Raw genomic sequence first — 24757 nt, forward strand, 5'->3', positions numbered from 1 at the left:
ATAACAAGAAATTTCTTCCTAAGTACCTAAATATTCTACGTACGAAATAGCGATATGCAAGAGCGTGTTCACACACAGCACATGGCGCGCCCTCACGCCCCGCAGCCGCCCTCGCCACACCTATGATACTGAGAAAGGGGCGGCTACATGGTCTGGGGCCTAGGGCGGCCAAGACTGCAAATCCGCCTCTGTGTATGGAGATATATATTTCATGTTAAATAAACTAAAGTAGCCTATTACAAGTATTCAAACGCCGATGTTTTTAAACTTTTTCATTTAATAAATAATATGTATCTTTTGTATCAGAAAGAATTTGCTATATATTTATTTATATTAATTTTTAATGCAATTGTCTTGCAGCGAAATAATCAAATTTTGATTCCCTCGGAATACTTATATTTTAAATTTGACTGTTTATAAAAACCCGATGAAAACATTTTGTTTTTTAAAGTAGCTCCCCACAGAAGGTCCAGAGTAAAAAAAAATCCCTCAGGACCTATGTAATCTTTGCGAATACTGTGTGGAGGGTCTTTTTAGGGAAAGGAAAGAGAGATAGTTCTGGGAAGGAAAAGGTATTTATTTATTTATTCATTCATAAAATGGTACATTACAAAAGAATCCTTCGCCGCTGATCTCACTCGGGAATTCTTATGTCGAGATGAACATCAACATAATTATATTTAATCAAATAAGTAAAGTACACAATACATACAAGGGATTATATTGAAAATGAAATTTTTGAAAATTTCCTCGAATAGATTGAACGAATATATAATTTTGAAATTTTCACAAAGCATATTATAAAACAACGGACCTTTATAAGAAAAACTCCTTTGTCCAAAGGATGTTCTGGTATTCACCGGCTGATACATTGATGGTGCTGCCACACGCAAAGCTCACATCAACAGATAATATAAAGCACAATAGCGCTCGCCATACAATCCCATACAGACCCGACACACGTAAAAAGATAACGCGCTATAAGTGTGGTTCTGAACTTCGCTAACCGAATTTATTTTACGTAACCGCTCCCGACGCGATATTTGAAAAGTTATGCGTCCCCCTCTCCGCCGTAAAAAGGAGAGGGGGTCATTTTAATTACGGAGCTACCGACTAAGTTCCGTGTTCCCTTTGACAGCCATGACATAAGCAGCCTAATAATGCATTTCTTATTTATTATGTTAGCTCATATCGTCATGTGTGCTAGTAAATTTAGAAACATAAAAAAAAAACTTTATTTGGCAAACATACTTAACATATATTTAAAATATAAATATAATCAATATTTGAATTTGAAGTAAACTAATTTTGGCCCTTTCAAAGTTAATCATATTTTTAATCTCAGTATGTTTATATGGTAATATCATTCGGTTTTTTGATAAAAGTTGGACGGCTTGGACGAAAGTTTATTTTACAATAATTTATTATATGTCGCTTTCGTCGATCGGCGTGCGAACTGCGAATTTCCTGATTCGACGGAGAGGTTATGTCAGGTTATGTGAAAATGCGCTATTTACGCGCAGATTGTTTAAAATCTAAAAAGTTTATAAATAGCATTTATAATTATATAGTTGGCGGCATCATCATCTGAGGATGAGCTGTCCAACAGATCCAGCAATAGGCGACAAGTATCATCCATTTCGAAAACGTGCTCAAGCTGTCAGTAAGTAAAGTTATCACTTTGACAGATGAAATTATGTTCCTCGGCCGCTCTCGAATTCAACTGACCCCCTCTCCTACCATAGGAAGAAATATTTGATAGCGTCGTGTGTCGGTAGAAAAGATGATGCGCTGTACATTAACTTTTGATGTGAGCTTTGCGTCTGGCAGCACCATAAAGAAGAACCCAATCTAGTGTTGCGCACTTGTTATAATCTTTCGGCAGTATCACTGTTGTTATAAAATTTACAGAGTATATTTCAAAGTGTATTATGTACAACTGCCTCACTTACATCATTTTACTTACACTATATAAAAACTGTGACGAATACAAAAAACTTTTAAATTAATTTTTGTGCCACATTTAAAGGCTCTAGGGTAGTCTGGTGACGAGAGCCCCAACATACAACATTATATGAAAACATTAATTGCACAAGCGCATAGTATACAGTTTTTAATGTAACCATGTCCAATATATTTCTTAACGTCTTGAAGATGTAGGCTAGTTTTCGTATTTTGTTTGGTATGAGGGGTGAGTAGAAATCTAGTGGTCAATGTGTCGAGGAGTGACGGATGAATCCATCCGTTCCACTGCGTTTCAAGGCTATTGGTTGAGAGAGAGTCCGGCTGGAGATATCAAAACGTCTCCCAGCCTCTCCGGATCCAACCCACCAGGCAGTAGATGTGCAAACGCATTCGCCGCCAAGACCTATATAAACCTCACCCCATGAACTCGGGCACTCCTGCTAAGCCACCAAACGTACCGAACCACTTGGGGTGACCTATGTTATTTATACATTAGATTAAATATAATTTTCTTGTAAAATATGTACATAAAAATAAACATGTAAATGTTTGTTTGTTCAAAATCTTTCATCTCCAAAATTTCCTCACCGATTGATTTTCAATTTTCAACGTTGCATTTGAATACTCGTTTTTTATATATAGACATCATCTGTGACAGATAGGGAGAGGTTTTTTAAACAGCGCCATCTGTTGGACGTTAAAGCAACACGCGCTATTATTCCTCTATCTGCACAGACAGACTGAGCCACAGCAATGCGTGGCAGGGTACACCTATTGTGTAGTAAAAATATTGATGGCAAGTTTTTTTTCATACGATGATTTTCGATCCATTCAAATTATAGCCGAGCTGAAACACTTCCACAACTTTTGTCGTAATCATTACCTACGCATTAACAAGTATTCCCCCGATTAAAACGGTAGCCCTGAGGGCTTACATTCTGGCTTAAAGTTTTAACTGCTTTAGTAGGCTGTCAATGGCACATTACAAAGTTATTGTTACACTGCCGTATGTTTGGGATAATGGGTAATGTTATTTCACGTTGATAGGCTGGGTACGTCACACCGATATTATGTATTAGGCCAACTTAAGTACAGTACTACGCATTTTGAAGTGTCACGTGACCGAGTCAGTGCCATCGCGACAGTTTACAAATGACGGCTTTTGTTGTTCATAATCGTCGTTACTATTGAGTTGTGTGCTATTTTCCCCCAAGCATATTAAACAAATAGTGTGATTAAAGTGAAGCTTACTAAGCGACAGTACTGATTTCGTAATTTGGTTGGCGGTTTTCTCTACAACGACTACTGAAGCGATTAACCAATATAAGCGTATTATAAGCATTATTGTGTTCCCAATGTAAGGTCAATTATTCAAACACTTAGGGTAAAATTGATCAAAGAAGGTCAATTACACAAATATTTCAGGTGAAATTGATCAAAAAACGTTAATTATACAAATACTTCGGGTGAAATTGATCTAACGAGCATTTATACAGATATTTTGGGTGAAATTAATCAAACAAGGTAAATTATATCGATACTTCTGGTGAAATTGATCAAACAAGGTCAATTATAACCATACTTCTGGTGAAATCGATCAAACGAGGTCAATGAACAAAACCGCAATTGCATTGTCTTTTATGAAGCCGTACTGATTGATTGAAAACTGATTTCTTTCAATTTAGATTATATTTCCAACCAACTAACACAAGTCAAAAGGAAAGCTGTAATGTGGAGATGTGTTATTATTCCTGGATAGTTATGTACCTATAAATCACTCCTGCGTCGTATTTAGGTAATACCTAAAATCATAGAATATAGAAGAAAACAAGAACTGCGATGTGGGCGTATTTCATAATCTAGAAGTCTTTGTTCAAATTTAAAATATAGAACTGTGTTTCATCATCATTGTGAAATTTTCGCTAAGATCTAATTTAATGGAATGGACCAAGCGCCTGCTAAATGGGCTAGAACCAAAAGCACTTTGCAAAACTACATGCAAGGCATTTCTAGTGTGCATTATATTTTCAGTGTCTAAAGCATGATTACACATAATGCATTCTGGGTTAATGTAGGGAGCGAAATTTAAATTTGTCTACAATAGTTACAGAACTTGACAAATCTTCAAAAGTGGTTGGAAATTGTATTTTCTATGTGGCGTACCGCATTAATCTGACTTTCACATGTTTACTTTGTACGCTCTAGCCCAGTTGCACGTACATATGTCTAAACTACATTACATGGAACCCGTACCTGACATACTCCACGTCTAAATAATTAGTCCAGCGGTAAACCGGCATATGAACCCCTTGGCATGTCGTAATTAAGTTCAGTTCTAGATAAAGCAGTTAGGCAATTTTCTATTTAATTACAAATGGAACTTGCATGAAAATAGTTTGTATTCAGATCTACACACACAACCTACTCTTTTTGATTTGTTAGATCAAACAAATACGCTCAATAATGAACTCAAGTTTTTTTAAATTTTTTATCGTTAATGACTTTCTTGACTTTGCTTAGATACCAGTCTTTTTTAGTTTTACAAACGAGTTCAAAGTTAAAATAATCTTCAAAATTTTTCCCGTCTCCCAAAATCGTATCAAATCTATGGATGTGACGTGTGACGTCTCAAAAAGCTTATTTTGTATGGCAGTCGAGACACTTTTTATTCTTAAGATTACACGCGTTAACATTGAAGAATACAAAGCAAAATTTTAGTATCTCGTCACTAATGTTATTGTATTATACCAAAGTGCAAAATGCATCCATGACCGCATCCAACAAACAATTCAATGGTTTTTAAAAATCTGCATTACTACGTAGACTGGTTGCGATGTCAGAATTAGCAGATTCAGTCGTACCAACAAATTGTGTTCTTATTTGATGGTGTTTTATTCGTTTTTTAATGACGATTAATAAATTTCATTTTAAATATATAACAAATCAGCGTTTATTGATGAATATGAATATATATTTTTAAGCCATAATATTTTTCACTCAAGTCCCTTATTTACTGATCCATATAATAAGTGAAGCAATCTGTGTTGGTCTTCGTGTTATTATTATCCACAACGTTACTGCCACATTTGAAACTAAACATACATTTTGAAACATTCACAATATTTTAACTATCCAATCACGTATTTCTTAAAACTTTTATTGGTTTCACTAATCTTCTTGGGTCCAAAAGTTCTTGCGTAAACAATCCCAAGGCTTCTCACGCAACAGACAAGTGCAGATTATTAGATTTCTATCGGACGTGATAAACATATTTGCTCATGTCACATTTTTATGATGACAAACCTTTGATAACATCCTTATCATATCTGTTTACTGTATAATATAGTATCATATCATATCAAACTATCAATCTTTATCTCGTTTCCTCAAGCTAAGACCAAAGCAATTAATTTTAATGAATTTTCGGCCTTATCAGGCATTAAAAAAAATGTCCTTTTTTCTACTTTGCTCTCTCGTGCGTCCTATGAGGAAATAAGGATAATCACAAGTATTACAATAATTACGCCTATACCACTAGGTAGGTACTATATTGCATTTAGAACATTTTAAAATTTAGAAGTAATAGATAGTACTTAACTTTTACTTTTACGAGTGTGGGAAATGTACAATTTTTCACAATAAATAGAAAAGTGACTGGTATAAGCAGTCATTCCTTATCTGACAGCTCTCGGGAAAAATAATACATTATTTTATTGACAACATTACTACTGGTTTTATAAAGTCTGGTCCTACTGCCATTACAAACTGGACTCTACCTGAACAATTCTGGCATAAAAGTGTCCACGTGTGCCGGTGTCTTGTTGAATTTACACTATTTTTGCGGGCTTCACTTATCCCATACAAGACTCGAACAATTTTTTTTCAAACTTTGATGAAATATTAATACTTTAATGAAATGTTTGCAGCTGTTGGTACTGATCTCCTCGATGAGTGATTATGTTTTTTAAAAATATATCTTAACAATCGGCCACAGATAGGGGCTATTTCCAGGCCTTTTTGTGGATAACTTTGGCATTGTTGTAAGAGAGCCACGGCTGTTATTTCAATTAAAAACAAAGTTAAACATAGCTCCAATTAAATATGAAACAATTAGATGAATAATAAAAATTTCCTTAAATGAAAAACACCTAAATTTTGTTTGGTCTAATAATTTGCACAAGTCTGTAAGTTTGTAAAAAAATATTTTAAAAATTATTTATGCCATTTTATTTCTTTTAATAACTTAGACTGTAATTAACTGCGGCATATTTTTAGTAACCCCATGATACAAGGCATAACAACAAATTATTATTTTTAATGCAACATATAACAAATTCAACACATCTACCGAAAAAAAACAATCTTAATTTTTAGCTTTGAAACATTAAAACAATGTATGGAAAATATTTCAATATTACATTATACATAGAGTAGATTGCGTGCATTTAGTCCCATTTAGAAACAATTTCTACGATATTTTAGCATGGAGTGGTTTCAGATTGGTGTAGGCGAAACATGAAAACTGAGGGTGAGTGCTACGATCACAAAAAGCTTTTGTGGGTAGTCTGCTGCCAGCAAAACATTGCTCGATTAACGACCCACCTCGCTCGCACTCAGCTCTACAATTATTTTAACTGAGCAACAAGGGAAAGGGCGTCTAGAAAGTTTCTGGAATTTAGTATTTTGTATCGCACTAAAGCCATATCAGACTTCAAATTGTTTATAACACGATCATCCAAGGGCAGTTCAAAACTATTTTTCAGTGATTTTCACAAAATTTATAGGTATAAGGTTTAAGGCTCAATGTTTCGAAATGCCACACCATGTCCTTCACCAGAAACAAGCATATAATTAACTTTCCCTATTCACTCCGCGATGAACCCGTGATCTCAAAAAGCGAATGTAAAGACCTTGGAGTCTACGTAGACAGTAAACTTATATTTAATACGCACATTTCTTCAATCACTACCAGATCTTACAAAATGTTAGGTTTCGTACTGCGTCTGAGTAAATTATTTAAAAATCCTCGTACGCTAGTAATGCTTTATTCCTCACTAGTCAGAAGTACACTGGAATATGCATCGCCTGTCTGGAATCCCAAATACACTTACTATGTTAATAATATAGAGCGCATACAAAATAAATTCATTAAGTACCTAGGTTATAAATACAACAATAATTATATCTGCACTCTCCAATCCCTGAAATCCAGGCGAACGGTAGCTGACATGACTTTTCTCCATAAAATAATACACAACGAAATAGACTGCTCAGAACTTCTATCCCAAATAAATTTTAACACCCCATTTAAAAGAACTCGACACACCAACCTTTTTTACACAACTAGTAATAATACAAACGCTGCAGCCAATTCCCCTATTTCTCGTATCCTTCAAACATTCAACTCAATTCAAACAAGCACAAACACCGATATATTTTTTGATTCTCTCCCTCTATATAAGAAAAACTTTTTTAGCACACTTAATTCGCCCACATAACACATACAACCACACACAGACACACATGCACACGTACACACACACAAACACTCACACACACCTCTCTCCTTCCCCAGCACACTAATTTAACTTAACTTAAAAATGTAACTTAACCGTAAAATGTATAATATACCTCATATGCATATATGTCAGCAACATGTCATTGGTACCAATTATTGTACTAACTTTTATAATTTTGTAACTATTGTCATCTATGTAATTATGTACTGTTTGTTTCTGCAATAAACAAAATAAAAATAAAATAAGTATTTCCCATCACGTCCGGCAGAGTAGATTTGCTTTTTTATACGAATCGACTGTTTGAATCCGACATTGATTGAATTTAAAAAAAAAGAGGAAGATAAATGTAAATGTATACGTGAGATTTCCAAAAACAAACCCTGTCTCCTTTTCCCACCCCTTAAATTAGAATTTCGAACTCTTGATCTTCAATACAGGAGGAAGTTCACTGTCTATGTGAGATTTTAAATGTGCAATCCCAACCCATTTTTTCACCCCTTAAAGCAGAAATTTCATTTAGTGATTTAATTTTACACATTTGCAGCCTTCGTAATAATCACTTCACAACCGTCAAACATTGTTTTTGTTACACATAGTACAAGGACTATACAATTTATAATTTGGATTATTACTAATAAAAAATTATTTAATTGGCTGCGTAAGATCTGACAACATATCTCTTTGGCAGAATCACGCATGCGCCTAAGGCGACATGCGTATGTTTTTCGTAGGAAAATTAAAACTCTGATTTGTGATTTGTAATGTGTGATTTAAAACATGTTTTCGTTAATAATTTCTTTTCTAATGACCAGTTCACTATTATGTCAGTATATTTTAATATACTTACTATTATCTGGGTTACTTTTCTTCAGAAAAGGTTACTTTTTATCCATTAATAATGTCACATTGTGAATATACTTTCATGTTACCGGAAAAAAGAGGTTATTTGGAACATATTATTTTTTAATTGACTTTTACCCCGTGAATTTTTAAAAATTTCCATGTAAGTAATCTTTTTATAACATAAATGCCTTTTGCATAGGTATTAAAATATAAATGATAAAAAATCATGGTTCAAATTGTGCCGAAATGTATATTTTTTGATTATCCCCTGGGAATTAATATTAAAAATTTTAATTGTAAAGAGAAAAAAATGAAGTAACGATTTTTTTGTTACTTTTTTAAAATAAAGAATTGAGTATTTTGAATTCTGTGAAAGTTTTCGACGTTTTAATCACAAATGTTTGTTATTAGATTTTTTTTCATGTTTTAAACTAAAATATTTTATCTAGTTTTTTAAACGGTTTTTGTTTTTAGGACATCTTGAAAATGAAGAAAAATATAGAACATTAAAATTTCTTGGACAAATTATTGTTGTTTCAAGTTTATACAACAGATAAACAACCCCCTGTGACTGGACAAGCGATGTATACATCTTATGTATCTTTCCATAAAATATTTTATGTCAGTTTCTTTCTATTGTTTCAATTAGTAATGTTTTCACATACACGGTCGTTTATCAATTGAATAAAATTTTCACAACGCTTTTTAGTAAGACCATAGATGTTTAAAATAAGAGAAACATTACTGTCCACGAGCTACATGTCTGATTTTAAAAAACCTTGTTTAAAGCCCTGACAACGCCAGGGACTTCACTTTTTTAATATAAAACAACACCCAATTACATATTTAAAGAATAAAGAATACATTTTACGCACACAGTAAACAAATTTTATTGAATTTATTTTACCCACCGTAACAGTCAGCTTATGAAATTTTTAAATATCAGTAGAAAATATTAGACTTTTTTTTAGAATAAAAAACAAGTGTTATATGTGTTAGTTCACGTTAGCGTCTTTAGTTTTTGGTAGGTAGTTTCTCCAATTTTTGTGGCCGAAAATTATTTCTCTTTCATTTATTTGGTGGTAAGGTAAGGTGATATAATATGGAGTTAATGCTTGTAATGCCATGAAGTTAGCTATTCTCCAGACACAACATCCAAATTCACCTTTAAGATGGCGGTATTCAACAATTTATTTTTATTAATTGTAATCAAAACATAACAAAAATATAAACATACACACATACTAATTAAAGTATCATTAGATGTAATAGAAAAATACATAATAGCTCGGTAATAACAGTAGGTATATTTAAGTTGGACATAGCTTGCCTTTACGAACCTTTATTGAGGCAAACATTTTCTAGATGAACCTGTTTCGAGGCAGAATTTTACTAGGAGAACCTGCATTGAGGCTGAATTTTACTAGATGAACCTGTATCAAGGCAGAATTTTACTAGACGAACCTGTATTGAGGCAGAATTTTAAGCAAAACTAATTAATATGCTGTACGGCATGGGTGCTCAAACTTGAACTGCTGGCGATCTACCTCAATGTTATTAGATTCCGATCGATTGACTCTGAGAGGCTGGAAGTATGCGTGATGCAGGATTTTCGTCTATGTAGGTGTATCGTGGCGCAGGTATAAGTGTATATATATAGGGACGTTGCATAATTGCATGGCCACGAATCCACATAGAATTTGGAGGAACGACAGAAATTAGTTCGCAATATGCATTTTTTTTAGTCAAGGTAGGTCTGCACTAAAAAGTCAATGAAAAAACTTATATTTATTCAAAATTGCAAGTTTATTGGTTCTAACAAAAGCGAACGAGTTCTAGTTTCTAAACTTAACTAAATAATGACTTTGGATGTTGAAGCGTGGCACTGCATGTCCTCAGCATACTTTTCATACGATGGTACGTAATAACCGAGTGCTAATCGCAAGCACGATGACATATGTTCGTCAGTTAGTCGATTGCGATATTTTGACTTAATTATGTTCATTTCAGAAAATGCAGACTCGCACAAGTATGTTGACCCAAACATTGCCGTCAACTGAAGGGCGATTTGCTTTAGATTCTGATATTTATCTTCAGATATAAAATACCAGAATTTCGTATCAGATGTTTTTTTTATTTATTTTATTTATTTTTTTATTTATTTATTTTACGCCCAGAGGGCTTTTACATGGTTGGTAGTATACATAATTTTAATTTGACAGATACTTTAAAAGTTACAAAAAAAAAAATTACATTTGATAAAAGCTATGCAACAAGACATACAAACACAAGAAACAAAAACAGAAAATTACAGCTATTTGTAGGTTTACATGATGTGTTTAGGAGTATTGATGAAATAAATGTTTTAAATGATCCACAAAACTTGCCAAGTTGGTATTGAATATGTCAACATCACCCAAGTAATGATTTCCCATGGTGTGAAGTCGTTGTATCGGAGAGTGGGCAATGTAGTTACGCTTATGTGTGCTGCTGTAGAATATTGTATTTTGTCGTGTTGTTACTGTGGGCCTATGTATGTTTATAAGTTGCAGGAGTTCACAACAGTCGAATTTAGAGTTAAGTATTTTGAATAAGAACGTTAAATCGTTTATTTTACGTCTATCTTCTAATGTATGTATTTTTAGAGTATTTAATAAGAAATTGTATTTCAAGTCTTCGACAGGGATATTTAATTTAAAATTTATAAAACGTAGAAATTTTTTTTGTATTCGCTCAATGTTGTTAATGTGAATTTTGTAAGATGGAGACCAAACTACTGAGTTATATTCAATTAGACTTCTTACTAGAGATACGTATAATAGTTTAATGGCTTGTAAAGAATTAAAGTTTTTAGTTGTTCTTAATACGAAGCCTAGTGTTTTCATACCTTTGTTCACAATTTGATGGACATGATTGGTGAAACTTAGTTTTTCGTCCAAAATAATTCCAAGATCTTTCATTTCCGTGACTCTTTCTAAAGCTATGTTATTGATGGAATATTCGAATAAAACAGGATTTTTGTCTATGAGATGTAAATCTGATATTATCTGCAATACCTCATTTTCAACAGAAGATGAGTCCATGTTAAACTGACTTGCTATTTCAGTAGCAGATCCCTAAATGTTTTTACACAAAAAAGGGTAACTCATAAAAGATGCGATATTTACCAATTTACTGAAATCATAAAAACGTCTTTCGAATTCACCCAAAATATTTGATAACTCTCCCTTATAAATATCAAAATTCAACTGAGGAATCCTTGTTTTCAAAGACGGAAAATGTTTCTTCTTTTTTCAGTTGATCTATTATAAGTTGCAATTTACTTTTGAATGCGTTTATTGCGCTAATCATCTCAATAATAGTTTTTCCTTTACCTTGAAGCTCCAAGTTAATGGTGTTTAAATGCATTGTAATATCTGTCAAAAAAACTTAATCAGTCAGCCATTTTCCATTTTTCAGCATCTGAGTGTCATCACCTCTTTCGTCCAGAAAATTTATTATTTCGGGCAATAATTCTTGAAACCTTTCTAGGAATTTTCCGCTACTCAACCACCTGACGTCCGTATGAAGAACTAGATCAGTGTGTTCAGCAGATTCACTATCTTCTAACTGTAATTTGAAGATCCGTCGTTGCAAGCTACGGTCACGGATGGAATTCACAATTTTTATTGCTATGTCCATAATCTCCTTCATGTTTAGTACTTTTGAACACAAAAATTGTTATTATTTTTTAAATTATATATCTAATAATAATAATTATATTTGACAATTCAAAATTATTTCACCAATAAATGAAGAGATCATATGTCTCGACGCCATTTAGTGAGAAATTTAGCACTAACAAAGCCTTTCCTACAAAAATAAAGTTGGTTGTTTACAGATGAAAAAATATAATAAGCAGTAATTGTTGATTGAGGTACTAGTATATATTGAATCATTTGGCGGGTTGGAAATTAGCCGACATAGCTCAGTGGATACAGAGCACCTGACCGGACATCAGAAGGCATGGGTTTAATTCCCGTTGGCGGCATTTATTTTTACTCGGGAGATATTTTCAATTTGTATTAGTATTTCGGATGACTAATTATTGCTTATAATTATTTGTTACAAAACTTTTTGATGAATAAAGCAATGGAATGAGAAAAACTAAGGTAAATCGTCGTTAGCTCGACACAATGCCACAAAACCATTTTTGTTTCCAGTCATTGCTGGCGCTCCATCGGTTGTAATGCACACTAGTTTATATATTGGTAGCTTATAGTTTGTTACAAAATTGAAGAAAACGTCATATATATCTTCGCCACGAGTCTTTCCTTTCAGAGGAATCATTGTCAAAAACTGACTGACTGATTACTGACTCCCACTATTCTGCTCCCACAGCCCAGTATATATATCGGCACTCAGTGGAAAGGTCCAGAGACAGTGCATACCCGCGCTCCGCGGCACGTGGAACTTTCTCAGCTCACAGCGAATACGAAATTTGCCAGCTGTTCCAGAACACTCCGTTCAGTAACTCAGTCCGCTACAAGCTACAAATAAATAATAAAAAAGAAGGCATAAAAATGGGAAATTTTTCTCGAGATCGACTCAAAAAGCACTCGCGATCGACCGTTTGAGCACCCCTGCTCTACGGTTTACCAATACATTTAACATAGAATATCCTATAAAACCATGTATTTACTTGTACAATATTACTCACCATCCAAAGTTCTAAATGAAATAAATTATAAATATAATTTTTTTATGAAATTCGCGAGACTTGTGTCGCGTCTTGTGTGTTGTGATTCGTGAGTTCACTGGTTATTGGTCGACCTTTGAATACTATTGAATATCCATTGTTTAGGGGCGATTTCGTATAGATTTATACTTTTTATTTGTCTTGATTTGTTGAGTTATTATTGTATAGTTTATATGTACAATCTCCGAAGATTCTTTGTCCAAATGTATTTATTTTTTGAGGATTAGTTGGAATTCTTTTGATTTACGTCGCTCGTTTTGTGTGTTTTGAGTATTTTCGTAAAATTGGGATAACTTGGGTTAATTTGATCGGATTCTAACGTAAGGAAGATGGTGTAGAAACCTAAAAGAGAATGGTAAAATTAACTAGGCAATCAGATTATATGCACATTTTCTATTCACCAGGGCGATAGTTTAAATATCTTCGACTGTTAAACGAAGTGCAAATATACTATAAATATTTTAATATATTGAAAATCCATTTGGTATTAATAGATTTATATTAGCCTTTGCCGGACTTGTAATTTGCATCCTCTAGAGCTTTAGAGTAAAGAAACAGATAAACGATGGAATTTAAAGCTTTATTATGAAGTTAGTCAAAATTTCTGCTAAATTACGTTGAAATATTCTCTTGAAATTGAAATTCACAAAACTTTGCGACCCTCCTTCTAAGTGCTTCGACATAACGAGTATTACAAGATAATACCTGCGATGAAACCAATTCCTTTCAGCGTTATAGTCACGATGTTCTTACCGTCACCGACTAGAGGCATCGGCGCTAAACACAACCAACCGCGTGAGTCCATACCAAATACCAATCACCATACACTACTACCTCCATTCCTCTCACTATCCACACGTCTCGGCAATATCCTTATTACTTATCAGCATGTGCCGGCACTAAGCTCTGCACGTACAGGTTAAGGTTAAAGAGAGTTAAATGTTGTTTGCACGACTGGGTTTTCGACTTTCCCACACTGCTCAAATAGTTGTAATTCGTAATCTAACATAATAATATAACCTAACTACAATTATTTATCAGTAACGCTTCGAGTACAATCGACGATTCAAAAAGGGAGAAAAAATTTGCCTCTATAAATCCTGTGTTGATCTTCGACATATTAAATATGAATATAAAGGAGATTATATAAATTGGTTTTAAATACAAAAATCACAATTAACCCACAAAACTGTGCATTTTTGTATGAAAAGTAACATCTCCAGTAATGAAAAATATTTTAATAAGATCTTAAAACAAGATAATTACGGAAAAATCTATTGATTTTTTGGGACGTGGTAAGGAGACAAATGAAAGAGGTTGTGAGGTCACAGCGTTTATTGAGTCAGTTAGTAGAGATATGACTCCAAATCAATGCTCTCGCAGTTGGTAGATGTAGTCGACGGTGAATTCCCCGGGCAGAAGATCGATACCGAGTCGGTGAACGTCCTCGGAAAGATCGACACCAGATGTAAGCGGAGATGAACGGTGGACTGGTCGAGGCGATGAAGTCAGTGGCTCGACACCGCGTTGGTGGATACTGTACTTATAGATGGTGTTCAGCGCCGGGCAAGACGTTGGGTCTTCCTGGTACTCTAGTGTGAAGTAAGAGAGCGAAGATACTGTGGATCTTGACAGCTTGATACGAGCGCTAATGGGCTGCGTACCCTTGGCCCTTGGCCCTGAGTCGAGTGTGACGAGGTGCGAGGGACCGACCAAAGCGGCTGCCCGATTCTTTTGGCGGCGGGCGCTTGTACTGGGTACCCAGTTGTAAGACTCTGTAGCGACAAATTATTGGCTGACTGACTTTAGGTACCTCGACGTAGCCGCTTTAAATAGGCTACAAATACAATCAATTACAAGCAATACCTTGCGAAAAGCGTATTTTAATAAAAATAAATTAATTAACGCCATCTATGAACACCTAGAATATAACGAGTGTATTGTAACATTAAAGACGAAATGAGTTTTACAAAGCAGCAAATCGAACAATCCATCGAAATTTAAGCTATTGTTTCGTTGAGTTTGCAGCATGTTCTCTATTATTTGGTAAACGCAAATATTACAACTCACAACGTAATTTCTCTCATCGGCAAATAATTTATATTGACTCTTTTCCGTTCTGAACTAAATTAAATATGATGAAAAATCTCTTCATCTAAAAACATATTTGTATGTCTCCTCTACACTGTTGATGAGACAATTTTTCTGTGGGGAAGAACCCTGAAAGCTACTATCATCACTCCCGTATCGCGCAGCTGTTGCTTGGATTATCATTGAATGTCTACACATTAGCTACTAGTAGCTAATCACGCTCATTATCAGTACACCCACCACACCATATTATTCACCGCGATATTTTTTTATATTATACTTAAATATATTTTTAATCCAGGCAAGCAAAATAAAACAAACAAAAACATTGTTACGAAGCACAGACGAGGCGAGCGCGTGTGCTTCAAATATCATAATTCCACATGCCTCCCTAGTTTAGTCTCACCAATAATGTAGAGCTGGAATTCCAGTTTCATGCAAATTTTTAATTAACTCTTATTGTCAGAATGAATGAGAAAGAGTAACTTCCATGTATTTCAACAGCAACTCGATTTGCGAACAGTTTGACGGCCCCGTGGTCGAGGAGTAAGGCTCCCGATTATCAAGCTGAACGTCGCGGGTTCACATCCTGGCGTGCTCAAGTAAATAGGGAATTCTAGTGCATTTTGTAAATAATTTATTTCAATAAAGATAATTATTTTATTATGTGCCTCTTTTTTTCTTTTTTGAAGTGAAACTTCTTTACCCGCGTCATGCAATTTCGAGTACCGGAGTAAAACCAACTCATGACCGAAACGAAAATGCGGGACCGATTAAAGTTCATTTGATCTAGTCAAAGTTTTGAAGTAAAATATAAATGCTTCTTAGCTCATCTCGACAACTGGCGTTGGTGGTGTAATGGTCAGCGTAGTTGCTTTCCAAGCAGTTGATCCGAGTTCGATTCTCGGCCATCGCACATAATTTTTTTGTTTTTAACGCCTTTTTTTTTTTCAATGGTTGACCATAATATCAATCCACTAAGTAATATTTTAGGCCTGTAGCATACTTGAAAAGTTAAAGAATGATATAAAATTTTTTATGATGTTAACGATAAAAAAATAAAAAAAAACATAAAATTACCATAAAAAATGGGCCAACGGCACGCGGTGTTCCCAAGCGGTCACCCATCCAAGTACTGACCGCGCCCAATGTTGCTTAACTTCGGTGATCGGACGAGAACCGGTGTGTTCAACATGGTATGGTCGTTGGCAAACGCTAAACAATATTAATTTCTATTCTACCTGCCAATAAATATATGAAAATTAGTATAAAAAAGCCCTAATAATACTGAAAACATTAGCAAGGTGTGTGCGACGTTGATAAAAATAATCATTACATACGCGCTTGAAAAAGATCGTAATTACATCCATAACTTTGCAGGAATTTTTTTTTTCAATGGTTGACCATAATATCAATCCACTAAGTAATATTTTAGGCCTGTAGCATACTTGAAAAGTTAAAGAATTTTATGATATTATTAATGATAGTAACGATAAAAAAATAAAAAAAAACATGAAATTACCATAAAAAATGGGCCAACGGCACGCGGTGTTCCCAAGCGGTCACCCATCCAAGTACTGACCGCGCCCAATGTTGCTTAACTTCGGTGATCGGACGAGAACCGGTGTGTTCAACATGGTATGGTCGTTGGCAAACGCTAAACAATATTAATTTCTACTCTACCTGCCAATAAATATATGAAAATTAGTATAAAAAAGCCCTAATAATACTGAAAACATTAGCAAGGTGTGTGCGACGTTGATAAAAATAATCATTACATACGCGCTTGAAAAAGATCGTAATTACATCCATAACTTTGCAGGAATTTTTTTTTTCAATGGTTGACCATAATATCAATCCACTAAGTAATATTTTAGGCCTGTAGCATACTTGAAAAGTTAAAGAATTTTATGATATTATTAATGATAGTAACGATAAAAAAATAAAAAAAAACATGAAATTACCATAAAAAATGGGCCAACGGCACGCGGTGTTCCCAAGCGGTCACCCATCCAAGTACTGACCGCGCCCAATGTTGCTTAACTTCGGTGATCGGACGAGAACCGGTGTGTTCAACATGGTATGGTCGTTGGCAAACGCTAAACAATATTAATTTCTACTCTACCTGCCAATAAATATATGAAAATTAGTATAAAAAAGCCCTAATAATAAGAGAGAAGAATACTAGAAGTTTCACTTCTGTCTTGCGTAGGCTTGACACACCCACTTTTTTTAAATGCATTTTCAATTTTTTGTAGTTGTTTTAAAAATTGAAAACGGTCATGTGCCATCTTGACCGCTACGTCACAAGTGCTACGTCACACCTTTGCCGCCGCCGCCGCCATCGGTTTGCAGGATCTACTCAGGCCGGTCAACCGCGACGTCATCGTTCGCCCTTGAACGCTTGATCAATCACCGGGCGTTCTTAGCTGCATTGAAATATTTCGTTCGCGCCTGTTTTGAAAGTAATTATAACTTTAATAAATGATTTTTGAAAATTATAAAAACTATGTATTCTTGTGTCTGAAGTTTTTCTACATATGAATAATTAATAATAAGTGAATTTTTGATGTGAAGAGAATTCCCTATTGTATATATTTGATTAATTCGTGTTATTTCACGATTTAATCATTAGAAATAATATGTAGTATATTTGTGGTACGTTACAAAGTGGAAGATACTCTCAGTATCGTCCTGGTGTAATACTGCCATTCAGAATTGTAACGTTGCTTTAAATGGCTTTGGTCGTGTTTGGTGACCATATCTGAATAGCCAGGTACTTCCCCACCTTCTTCTTCAATCTCCTTCTCCTCTCCACAAAATCCAGTGATTCTAAATGAAAATAAAAAGAGATCACTGGTTCAGATAAGGGTGACTTTGTTATTCCGGTCATTGCTCCGCTTTGTCTTTTTCCCATATTGAACTTTCGTAGAGCTTTCGAATGTTCGACGAATTTCGGGTAAACAAGGGTAAATAGTTTTATTTCTGTTTTGAAACCATTGGAGATCGTAGAATAGCCACTCGAACGACTATTGGAAACATAATATATAATTCAAAATCTCAACAAATAATGAGTTTACTGAGAAATCGGTTGAACTTTTTGGCTGCAATATTCTCGTATTTCGAATACTCCGAATTGAATTCTCTGTCTCTTTGTGGCTGAAATGAGTTCAGATCTACAGTACCACGATACTTTTCGTTGAATAAAATGTTTTATTTTTGCATGTTAGTAATTTTTACATTTCCGCTGTGTTTTATTCCAATATCATTTAAATTCAAGGTGGGTACTGTTTTTTAGTACTTTTTATTGAAATATTTTTTATTACTTTATTTTTATCTTCTATTTTAGGATTTAAGCATTTTATATAAAATTATTATCTTCGTGTCTCAATTTTATCTCTTTGCATTTTATTTCTAACTTTGACCATTTATTCAATGAAATGACTGCTTTTTCGAGGTTCATCTTTAATCTACTATTCCTGGGACATTCTGTTAGTTCATTGGCAATTGACTTTAAGGCTTCGTTCACTTCTGCCATTAGTAGATATGAGATGTAAATTATAACTTCTAAAATGTATATGTAACTAAACTTTAAGTACCTGTTGACAAGCCAATTCAATTGGCTTAGCAGGACTTGTTTGTTGATATGTATTAACTATTCATTCAATAAAAAAATAAAGTAAGACATGGCACTTAAGGCCCAGTACTAAGCGGTCAAAAAATGGTTTGAAAGACAGATATATTATTACGAATGTTAGAGGGAGGGCGCAAATATTAAAAACGATAATAATAAAGCGAAAATTGTGAAAATATTTAATAAAACACGACTTATTTGAAATAGAGCAAAAATCTTGTGACAAATGCTTTAGTTGCATTTAAAGATACACGATAATTTTTTCATGCCCGTAACATATTAAATAACAGAAAAAAAGTATTTTTAATACATTTCGGAGCTTTCTTGCGATCTTTTTCTATCGAGGGAATTTGATATTATTAACATTTCGGCATAACAAACGTATAGATATTATGTTCAAAAATGTTTTTTTTTAAACTTAAAATCATAAAGAATTAACGTGAAACTTGTTATAAATCGGTAGAAATCAGGTATGCGGGGGCTTAAGTAAGTAAGTATTTTAAGTAGGTACCCAAAGATATTAGAAGAACGAGATATGCTATGTTGGCCGCCGGACCGTAGCCGGAGTACTACCTAATTAGGGTACTTTGAACGGTATCGGGTCGTGTACGCACAGAAATCATATATATGTATTAGTGCGGATACCTTAGCGATGCCTTAGCGTAAGCGAAGGTGTGCAGTAGTATTGGTGAACAAAACCGGCGACACTCGGCAAAACAATTCCACTCAGTACGAACTGCGCATAGCACATCTCGTTCTTCTAATATCTTTGTAGGTACCCCATTGCAAAACAAAAGCCTGAAGCCTAATTTTACTATCCCTAAAATGTATAATTGAAAACTTTATAACCTTTGAAAGACCACATTGAATCTAAACATTAACTCGTATAAAATTCATATCAAATCTTGGCTAAAATGCTCTGAAATAGATATATTTTTCTTACAAGTCACAGTCATCTGTAGTATTTACTCCTTGGCAGAATTTTAGCGTTTTTCTTTTTGGATTAAATTTTAATTTGATTTTTAAACTTCCACATCTTACAGTTAATTCCGTTAATTATCATATTTTTACTTTGCTTATAACTACTCCATTTTACATTTATTTTCCTAGAATATGAATGATTTACATAATACTCGATATATTAAATTTAATTTTAAAATCTTTAATCATAAAAACATTTAAAAAATAAATATATTAAAATAAGCTCGCTCAGACTTTGCCTTCATAGAATTTTGAAGTGAAACTTCTTTACCCGCGTCATGCAATTTCGAGTACCGGAGTAAAACCAACTCATGACCGAAACGAAAATGCGGGACCGATTAAAGTTCATTTGATCTAGTCAAAGTTTTGAAGTAAAATATAAATGCTTCTTAGCTCATCTCGACAACTGGCGTTGGTGGTGTAATGGTCAGCGTAGTTGCTTTCCAAGCAGTTGATCCGAGTTCGATTCTCGGCCATCGCACATAATTTTTTTGTTTTTAACGCCTTTTTTTTTTTCAATGGTTGACCATAATATCAATCCACTAAGTAATATTTTAGGCCTGTAGCATACTTGAAAAGTTAAAGAATGATATAAAATTTTTTATGATGTTAACGATAAAAAAATAAAAAAAAACATAAAATTACCATAAAAAATGGGCCAACGGCACGCGGTGTTCCCAAGCGGTCACCCATCCAAGTACTGACCGCGCCCAATGTTGCTTAACTTCGGTGATCGGACGAGAACCGGTGTGTTCAACATGGTATGGTCGTTGGCAAACGCTAAACAATATTAATTTCTATTCTACCTGCCAATAAATATATGAAAATTAGTATAAAAAAGCCCTAATAATACTGAAAACATTAGCAAGGTGTGTGCGACGTTGATAAAAATAATCATTACATACGCGCTTGAAAAAGATCGTAATTACATCCATAACTTTGCAGGAATTTTTTTTTTCAATGGTTGACCATAATATCAATCCACTAAGTAATATTTTAGGCCTGTAGCATACTTGAAAAGTTAAAGAATTTTATGATATTATTAATGATAGTAACGATAAAAAAATAAAAAAAAACATGAAATTACCATAAAAAATGGGCCAACGGCACGCGGTGTTCCCAAGCGGTCACCCATCCAAGTACTGACCGCGCCCAATGTTGCTTAACTTCGGTGATCGGACGAGAACCGGTGTGTTCAACATGGTATGGTCGTTGGCAAACGCTAAACAATATTAATTTCTACTCTACCTGCCAATAAATATATGAAAATTAGTATAAAAAAGCCCTAATAATACTGAAAACATTAGCAAGGTGTGTGCGACGTTGATAAAAATAATCATTACATACGCGCTTGAAAAAGATCGTAATTACATCCATAACTTTGCAGGAATTTTTTTTTTCAATGGTTGACCATAATATCAATCCACTAAGTAATATTTTAGGCCTGTAGCATACTTGAAAAGTTAAAGAATTTTATGATATTATTAATGATAGTAACGATAAAAAAATAAAAAAAAACATGAAATTACCATAAAAAATGGGCCAACGGCACGCGGTGTTCCCAAGCGGTCACCCATCCAAGTACTGACCGCGCCCAATGTTGCTTAACTTCGGTGATCGGACGAGAACCGGTGTGTTCAACATGGTATGGTCGTTGGCAAACGCTAAACAATATTAATTTCTACTCTACCTGCCAATAAATATATGAAAATTAGTATAAAAAAGCCCTAATAATAAGAGAGAAGAATACTAGAAGTTTCACTTCTGTCTTGCGTAGGCTTGACACACCCACTTTTTTTTTGTTTAAACTTAATATTTCCTTGAATTTTATACTTAAATTATCTTGTATTAACTATTCCAATGTTCAAAAACTTTCAATAAAAAGGTACCTACAATAATATTTAAAATGCTGAAATGTACCCAGCATTTGTAAGCATGCGATTAAAAACAAATTTTGAAAATACATAGGTATATGAAAACATAATGGGCTTGTTCACTCCATTAATTTTTGCACGACACTACTACACGTACACTGGAGTGGTGTGGCTTAAGCCTTAGATACATCACGCTTTATTATGCGCGCATAATATGGGCGTGGCATGTACGGATTATTTGTAAGGCTGACACACAACGCTATAATATTCCCCAGGAGAGGGGGTCAGATCAATTGGGGGACTGCCGCGGAATATCATTTCTTTGTATGGGATCTGTCACAGATGACAGCCGCTTAATAACGGCTATACGTAAATTGTTCTGACCCCTTCTCCTGCCGTAAGTAGTAGCCACGCTCACACTTGTAGCACAAGTATGTATGGGATTGTATGGCGAGCAAATAATTATGGAGTTATAAAAAATGCTTTGAACTTATAGCATAATCTATCACCCAACAAAGGAAGAGATTACAACCGGATTATTATAAATTTTAAAATAAAATAAACAATATAATGTAACTTAGATAATTACATTAATACCTAATTAGCATAATATTATCACATTAGTTTTCTAATACTATTATTTAGAATAATATTATATCAACTTTATATTTTTTCTCTTTCACTTCACTTTATATGTATAACTAATTATAAATTATTTTCAAATGTATATGTAAAGTTATATATTTTTTTCTTATTTTTTTTAAATATAATACATATCCATTATGATAGTAATAAGATTATTAAATTATCATTATATCATAATAGAAGATTGTATGAGACGATGTATGAAAATGAATGAGGCAAGGAGTGTGTGCCAAGACCGAGTTGTTTGGCGGTACATCCTCTCTGCCTACCCCTGCGGAGAAGCGGCGTGATGGTTAGTTAGTATAAACTTACATTATAAATATTGATAAATCATACAAGGCATATATTTAAATCCTGGTTTAAAGGTTTTTTGTTTCACTTATCACAAAATTGCATCAGTTTCCTCTGAAATAACAATCCAGTTTCTTTCATCCATCATCTCTTTATATTGAGTTTATCAAAAGATACAAAGCAAAGCAGACTTTATTCATCAGATACTAATAACGCTTCCAGCGTTTAGTGAATAGTCTCCTGATAATGAAAACCGATTCACAGGGTTAGTGCAAACACACGAATCCTCTTACTCAATAAGTACTATTTTTACTGTCGATCCGAACATGTTTTCTAAAAGCGTTATAACTTATTTTACTCTCAAATGATAAAATTTTGATCCTCAGAGTATTCACAATATCCACACCCCATTAAAGAGATAGGTTATAGTTATCAGTGGTGATGTTCTCTGAACTTCTAAAGATAAGCAAATAAGAACATTTATGGTTATATTAATACATTTTGAACAGCGCGCCACTTTAACTCATAGGAGCGTAATCCAGAACGCACCTATGAACAGATAACTCAAATTAAATATTTCATACGAACAATATCCTGTCTCGTAGAGTAAGAGGTACGTACGTCTCTATCTTCAAGGCCAAAATATTCATATTTTATCACGGCGAAGCGTCCGATATACGTTGTCCACGTGAAGTCAGAGCTTTTGTGAAAATGGCATAAATATATCACTTTCAAATAAAAATGTCAAATTTGGGTGCGCCCCGGATTAAAACAAAACACAATTAAATATAATAAGTCATTATTGGTGTACAGAAAATATTTTGGGTTTTTTGATAAAAACTTTTCACTTTTCCTTCATTTTTATAGACACATATTCGAAACATGAAAATATACTGAAAATTTTATATTTTTTTAAGTAAAACTTTAATTATACCCCCCATTGAGCATCGCCACGAACCGCCACTGGTAGGTACTGAAATATCAAACACACTCCATCTCAGAATTTCCCTGTGAATGCAATAATCTTCCCCAGTTTTTCCACAAAGCTTCTGAAAGCATTTCATCGATAAAACATCAAAACATGTAAATTTCCGCTTGCTCAGTGAATTATGGTCGCGCTACGCTTTCCGTGGAAACTTTGACAACGGTTGATGAAGAGGACGTAAATCGGATTAATGGATGATATCGAATGGAGCGCTTGGAAGTGATTGTTGGCAAAATAAATAAACGCGTAGACTATTTTTTTAATGTTTTTGGTTCTCGAAGCGTGGAAAGCAGCGATAACGGCTGTCGGAAAATGATTGATTTCACATAGAGCTAGAATTACAGGCGCTACTGCGTTATTTAAATCTCGTCGAAACTTGTTCCATTATAATAACGCGATAACCGTTGCACGTAGACCGGATTCGGTAGTTGTAGTTAGAGCATTGGGAAAGTTGGAGGTCAGTTGGAGGTAAAAAAGCGGAACCTATTTTTTCGCTTCATGTCTCGCCTTAAAATAATAAATCAATGTGATTTTATGGTATTTGAATTCGGAACATGTGATAAATCTTTATTAGGTTACAGGATTTAAGTAGTTATTCCAAAAGGCTGAATTACACCAGCCGAGTGCTCAGCCGAGTCACTCGCTTTATTACTCGGTCGAGCAACTTGTTGGAGAGTAGAAGTGATCACTTGTAAAAGAGACAGTGGGCATGTCAGCTCGTTTAAAGTGCTATTGACATGGTTACGCCAAGTATGAAAAATAATGATAGTTGTGTAATAACAAAAGTATAAAACACCATTTTTTGAAGTGAAACTTCTTTACCCGCGTCATGCAATTTCGAGTACCGGAGTAAAACCAACTCATGACCGAAACGAAAATGCGGGACCGATTAAAGTTCATTTGATCTAGTCAAAGTTTTGAAGTAAAATATAAATGCTTCTTAGCTCATCTCGACAACTGGCGTTGGTGGTGTAATGGTCAGCGTAGTTGCTTTCCAAGCAGTTGATCCGAGTTCGATTCTCGGCCATCGCACATAATTTTTTTGTTTTTAACGCCTTTTTTTTTTTCAATGGTTGACCATAATATCAATCCACTAAGTAATATTTTAGGCCTGTAGCATACTTGAAAAGTTAAAGAATGATATAAAATTTTTTATGATGTTAACGATAAAAAAATAAAAAAAAACATAAA

The 24757-nt window shown here is 34.1% G+C and overlaps 1 protein-coding gene and 6 non-coding genes across 7 annotated transcripts in view; 1 reads left to right on the forward strand and 6 right to left on the reverse strand.

Moving 5' to 3' along the window:
• LOC149419440 (uncharacterized) overlaps window positions 1–24757 on the forward strand; it is a 138042-nt gene that overhangs the window by 29502 nt on the left and 83783 nt on the right. The gene's annotated exons all lie outside the window — the stretch shown is intronic.
• Window positions 16248–16366, reverse strand: LOC149419441 (5S ribosomal RNA). Its single transcript, XR_016302908.1, has one exon. It is a non-coding gene; the product is annotated as a 5S ribosomal RNA (ribosomal RNA).
• On the reverse strand, window positions 16690–16808 carry LOC149419442 (5S ribosomal RNA). Its single transcript, XR_016302909.1, has one exon. It is a non-coding gene; the product is annotated as a 5S ribosomal RNA (ribosomal RNA).
• LOC149419443 (5S ribosomal RNA) lies at window positions 17132–17250 on the reverse strand. Its single transcript, XR_016302910.1, has one exon. It is a non-coding gene; the product is annotated as a 5S ribosomal RNA (ribosomal RNA).
• On the reverse strand, window positions 20428–20546 carry LOC149419444 (5S ribosomal RNA). Its single transcript, XR_016302912.1, has one exon. It is a non-coding gene; the product is annotated as a 5S ribosomal RNA (ribosomal RNA).
• Window positions 20870–20988, reverse strand: LOC149419445 (5S ribosomal RNA). The gene has a single exon (XR_016302913.1). It is a non-coding gene; the product is annotated as a 5S ribosomal RNA (ribosomal RNA).
• Window positions 21312–21430, reverse strand: LOC149419446 (5S ribosomal RNA). The gene has a single exon (XR_016302914.1). It is a non-coding gene; the product is annotated as a 5S ribosomal RNA (ribosomal RNA).

The sequence above is a fragment of the Hesperophylax consimilis genome, chromosome 12, assembly GCF_061612785.1.
Source record: "Hesperophylax consimilis isolate HC1 chromosome 12, BYU_Hcon_1.0, whole genome shotgun sequence".
Classification (NCBI taxonomy): domain Eukaryota; kingdom Metazoa; phylum Arthropoda; class Insecta; order Trichoptera; family Limnephilidae; genus Hesperophylax; species Hesperophylax consimilis.